Here is a 6,086-nt window from a genome sequence, read left to right as displayed (position 1 = left end):
CATCTAAATACATGTGCAATTGAGCCCTTCCTTCAGAGCTCAAGATCTGATCCTTCCCACAGCTTCAGTTGTGGTGCCACAGCCACACCTCCAGGGTACAGTCCCACTAGGAATTCTTTCTAAAAGGGGTCTGCATCGTCATTATAATGGAATCAAGTGTATGTGGCTGTGTGTGTGTGTGTGTGTGTGTGTGTGTGTGATGCTAGGGAAGGGGCAGGAAGGAGGATGCAGAGTGAGTTATTAAGATAGACTACAGAAAAAGCATATAAAATATTTATATAAAATTTTTTAAAATGAATTTTATCAGATCCTGATTCTAACTGGTTGGAAAAGTGAATCACTGGAACATTTTGCTAAAAATCATCCCTTGACCCCAATTCCCACAGCAGTCATTGCCCTGTCTCCTCCCCTTCTTAGTCAAGCTCCTGAAAGATGGAGGCTCGCTCTTTCTATGCCTCCTTTATTATTAATGGCTGAACATATGGAAATCAGCCTTCCGTTCCACTCACTTCTCTGTAGCTACCCTGGCTAAGGTCGTCACCCACCTGCCAATTGTGAAAACCAGTTTTAGTTCTTTCATTCCTGGGTCTAGTACTGCACTTGATACAGCTGAGCACTCACTCTTCCTTGGAAGTCTCCAGCTTCTCGGTCCTGGTAGTCCCTCTGTCCATTTGCGGCCTTACTTTGGGCTCATCCTGTCAGCCCTGAAATTGTAGGGAAATAATTCTGGGGTTCTTCTCTTGACCCATCAGTCTTCTCACTTTGCAGGCCGTTCCTAAACATTGTGAGTGACACTTGGGCATCTATATCTATATTTCTGCCTCCTGCCTCCAGTGTCCCCACACTCATACCCCCTGTTCCTTATTATGGGTGTCTATACTTGTAGAGTTCTCACAGGAACCAGAAATTCAACAAGTCAAAAAATTGAGATGATCATCTTGCCCCTTCCCTCTCCTGGTTTCCTAACCTAACTGTTGTTTATATATATTTCATACCAGCTAAAGTCATGGTCTTTTACCCTCACAGGAGCCATAAAGTGAGGAGTCAAATTTCAACTCACTATTTTCCCTCACTCCACGTCCAATGTCAGCAAGTTCTGCTGATTTTGCCTTCTAAACAACTCTCCAGTTTGCCCCTTAATTTCCTAACTCCTTCCACAGCCTCAATTTACACTCAGGAACGGAGCTGCAGAAAGGAGTTTCTGGACACAACAGTCCACATCTCTCTTACATTTCTAATGTCCATGGAAACAGGATTCTAGGTCCACTTTGCAGTGAAGACCTGATGTTCACCTTTTCACAACAGCCCTACTTTGCTTTGAGCCTATCAGCTCTGCCTTTTAAAATATTCACCAAAACTCCACCCTTACCCCAAATCCTATAATAACTTTCTTTTCCTTTGTTTGGTGAGATATCCCATGGAGTGTAGTCTGTATTACTGCAATGAGTCAACAAACCTAACTTTGTCAGCAATGTACTGAGCACCTACCATGAGCCAGACACTGTTCTAGGAACTGCAAATATAGCAGTGCATGCTATAGTTCCTTAAAATAATTTCTGTGTATTTTTATTTATCCCTCTCTCTAGATTGCCTTCTTATCCATATATATGTACAGAGAAATGCCTGAAGTAATGTTCACCAGATACTTATAGGTATAAAAATTGAGGTGATCTGTGGCCTCCTTCTTTGACCTTTCATTATTTTTTAAAATATATTTTTTATTGTTGATAGTATTACAGATATCTCCCATTCTCCCCCCTCCCCCTGCCCCATTAACTCCCTCCTCCCAGCCCCTATCCACCCTCCAGGTCTTCACTACCCTATTGCCCATGTCCATGGGCTATGCATATATGTTATTTGGTTTATCTCTTCTCATCCCCACAACCCCACCTTGAGGTATGTCAGTTAGTTCCATGCCTCTATGATCTTTCATTATTGTTTGAGCTTTTAATAAGTATAACTCACTTTAATTCTTTTTAAAAATCCTCTAAATATTTTTTCAAAAAGACAGAGTTAAAGAGACAAGCCAGAGTAGGGAATCACATGATTGGGGTCCCTGCGTCTGAGATAGGTTCCATTGTGCTCTGGAACTGTTGGGAACAAGAGAGGCGATAAAGATGCACCTGGTGAATGAGACATTTTAATTAATGGAAGAGAAAAAAAAATTCTCACTATGTTTTGTTTCGCAGTAACTGTCCATCTGCTATTTGAATCAAGGAGCAGAACTCTTTCAGCAGAACTCTTTCTGCTGTCTTTATCTGCATGTCCTTCCTCTGCATCCATCCCCACAGAGATCCTGGAAGCCTGTGGTGTCCAGGAGGTGGACACGTGAGAGGATAGGAAGCAGCTGATCCCATCCTCTCCTGCTCTCATTCCTGAGAATGGCAGCCCCACCTTCTCACTTGGGTGTGGAAAGTGTGCACATTTCTTTGGCTTTCATGATACCCAGGAAAGAAATTGGGAATAAAATGACTGTGTCTTCTTAAACTCTCCTTTTATCATTTCCAAATTTCATCACCAAGGCAGTAATTTTTCATTCACATAACTCTTGACTAAAAATTCTCACACAGTTAGGTCAGTTATGGTGTGTGTTCTCCATGTCTGGTCCTTCCTCCTTCCCTGCATTTTTATTCCCTAACAGAGGAATCGATGATTAATATAAAGGAGGGGTGTGTGTGTGTGTGTGTGTGTGTGTGTGTGTGTGTGTGTGTGTGTGTGTTGAGTGGTACATACAGAACAGGGGTCAGGATCATAAGATACAATTACTGTCAGTTCTGATAGTTTTAACTGATTATGCTAATTTAAAATAAAGTAGTTGGTTTACTTTAACCTCACATCCTACACATCCATATTGCCTACCATATTGATGAAGTGCCTGGGAAATGAATTGTACCATGTCAGAGCAGATAGTTAAGATAGAGAATTTCAACTGCCTGGGATCAATGAGTAAGTTACTTAACCCCTGGCTCAGTTTGCCCTCTATAAAATTAGGATCATGAGTCACTGTGAAGATTAAACTAATTAATAAATTAAAAGTATGTAGGACAATGCCTTATACTAGCAAGCACTCATTAATGTTAGCAAGTACCCACCCACTTCACCTCCCACAGTCTTGCTTCCATATCCATGCCCCCACTGTCAACCCTAACCCCTCTATTCCCCCTGAGCTCACTTTTATTTTGTTGTTAATCCTCCGGAGGATATTTTTACAATTGATTTTTGTTTATTTATTTTATTTTATTTTTCCCCCCATTGATTTTTAGTGAGTGGAAGGGAGGGAGGAGGGGAAAGAGAGAGACACGGTGACTGGTTGCCTCCCACACGTACTCCTACCAGGGCAGGGGATCAAACCTGCACCCCAGGTATGTAGCATTTACTAGGAATAGAATCCGAGACTCTTCAGTGTACAGGCGGACACTCTAACCATCAAGCCACACGAGCCAGAGCCCCCTGAGCTCACTTTTTATTCAAGCCCTCATCACAGGAACGTCTGTTTTAAGCGATGCTGCTGACCACTTCCAGGACATGCTTTACTCCCGTGTCGCTGCTTCTTCCTTCTTAGGCTTCTTAATGGGTTCCTTTCTCCTTCTGACTCTTCAAGCTCGCCATGATCTTAATGACCATTTGTCTCCGACTCCCTAGTGAAAGTCTAGCACCTATTGCTGAAACTTTCCATTTGTTTCCTGTATCGCCTATGTGATGTAAGATTTTTTATTTCCCGGAGGCACCAGAAACACAATATATCCAAAAGAGAGGCAATTTTCATTCTGGCTCTGTTCCCAGCTCCAAAGTCCCTCCAAGTGAGTTCTAATTCACTTTATGTACTCTGATAGCCTCAGTAAGCCACACCAACCGCTTCAGATGCAGTCTTAATAACTCATCTTAACTCAGAATGTCCAATTAATCACCACACCCTATATACTTTCCTTCTACACATCTCTCAAATTGGTGCACTCCACACCTACCTCTGTCCCTCATTTAGACCTTGTGCATCTCTTGCCAAAACACTGCAACAGCCCCCAGCTGGTCTCCCTGCCTCCAGTATTTTCTCCCCCAAACGATAGTTCTCTATTGACCTGCCAATCAATCATCTACGTCACCTTCAACTGAAACTTATAGCATTCTGTATAATGCAACAAGGTCTCTCAGCACAGCAGTCCCTTCAGGTCTGGTTCCTGCCAACCTTTCCTGCTTCATCTCCTGTCACTTCTGCGGAAGTGACACCTGTTTCATGACAGGGTCTGCAAACTGGCAGTCCCTAGGCTGGCACTTCCGGCCCAATAATGTGTTTTATTTGGGCCACAAGCTTTTGAATGTTTTCCATTACTTGCTGCAATTTGAAAAGTCAAGAATTTCCCATGAAAGCCTGCCTTTTTGGCTGAGTGGCTCAGTTGGTTGGAGCATCATCCTGTATACCAAAAAGGATGTGGGTTCGATTCCCAGTCAGGGCACATACCTGAGTTTCAAGTTCCATTCCTGGTTGGGATTTGTACAGGAGGCAACCAGTTGATGTTTTTCTCTCTCTTTCTCTCTCTCTGTCCCTCCCTTCCCATCTCTAAACATATCCTGGAGTGAGGATTCTTTTAAAAATTGGAAGAACTGACCACCTTGGTCCCACATACATGCCTGGCAGGTGGTGGCTGCCCCTTTGGGTGGGAATGACAGCTGCAGTTTTCAACAGCTCCCACCCTCCCACGGATTTTCCTGGCTGCCTGCTTTAAAGGAGACCTCTCAGTTGCAGCCCTGGGTTACAGGGTAGGGACACTGAATTGTTTATTTGCCTTTGCACAGAACACCCTTTCTCCTTTAACACCAACAGGGGCTGCTAGAGGCTAACTCAGCCTTGGGCAAACTACGGCCCGCGGGCCGGATCCGGCTGTTCTATCCGGTTCTCTTGCTCTCCCCTCCGCTCCTTTACTTTGAATTTATATTAGTTCACATAAACACTCCATCCATGCTTTTGTTCCGGCCCTCCGGTCCAGTTTAAGAACCCATTGTGGCCCTCGAGTCAAAAAGTTTGCCCACCCCTGCTAACTCATCCTTCGTGGCTCAATTCCAGTCACTTTCCTCCAGGAGATATCCTCTGAACCCATGAGGGACTAAGCGTCCTTCTCTGTATCCCCATACCAAACCGTCCATCCTCTGTCACATCCCATGCCACATTATATTCAGATGAAATGCTTCTGTAGCTAAGATGTGGAAACTGCCCAGGTGTCCATCAGTAGATGAGTGGATTAAAAAAAGCTGTGGTACATTTACACCATGGAAAACTTAGCAGCAGTAAAAAAGAAGGATCTCTTTCCCTTTAAGACAACATGGAGGGATGTGGAGAGTATTTTGCTAAGCGAAATAAGCCAGTCAGAAAAAGACAAGTATCACATGATCTGACTCACATGTGGAATCTAATGAACAAAATACTCTGACGAACAAAATAGATTCACAGGCATGGATACATGGAACACACTGGCGAATCTCAGAGAGGACGGGGTTGGGAGGGGCAGGAAGAGGTTACCCAAAAAACTTGTATGTATAACCCATGGACACAGACAACAGTGCCGTGAAGCCTGGGGTGGGGCGGGGACTGGGTGAAGGAGGGAAAATGGGGGACATCTATAATACTCACAACAATAAAAAAAAAACATCCTATATAATAAAGAGGGAATATACTAATTGACTGTCACAAAGATGGCTGCAACCACAGCTGAAGCCAAGTTCCCATAAGGAGCCTTAATGAGCAATCAGCAGGGACCTGAGGCTGTGCCTTCCCCTGCCCCTGTAGGGCTTGACAGGGGACCTCAGGCCCCATCCCCCAGCCGGCAGGGCTTGACAGGGGACCTCAGGCCGCACCCCCCGCCCCGGTGCCAGGCCAGGGGATCTGAGGCCATGCCCCCCACCCAGTGGGGCTTGATGGGGGACCTCAAGGTGCGCTTCCCGTCCTGGTGCTGGGGCTGGGCTAGGGGACCTCTGGCTGCTCGCCCGGCCCCAGCGCCAGGCTGAGGGACCTCAGGCCGCACCCCCCACCAGGTGAGGCTTGACAGGGGACTTCAGGCTGCGTCCCCCATCCCGGCACCAGGTGGGGGGACCTC

The sequence above is a fragment of the Plecotus auritus genome, assembly GCF_963455305.1.
Source record: "Plecotus auritus genome assembly, chromosome: 6".
Taxonomy (NCBI): domain Eukaryota; kingdom Metazoa; phylum Chordata; class Mammalia; order Chiroptera; family Vespertilionidae; genus Plecotus; species Plecotus auritus.
Note: the sequence above shows the minus strand (reverse complement) of the source record.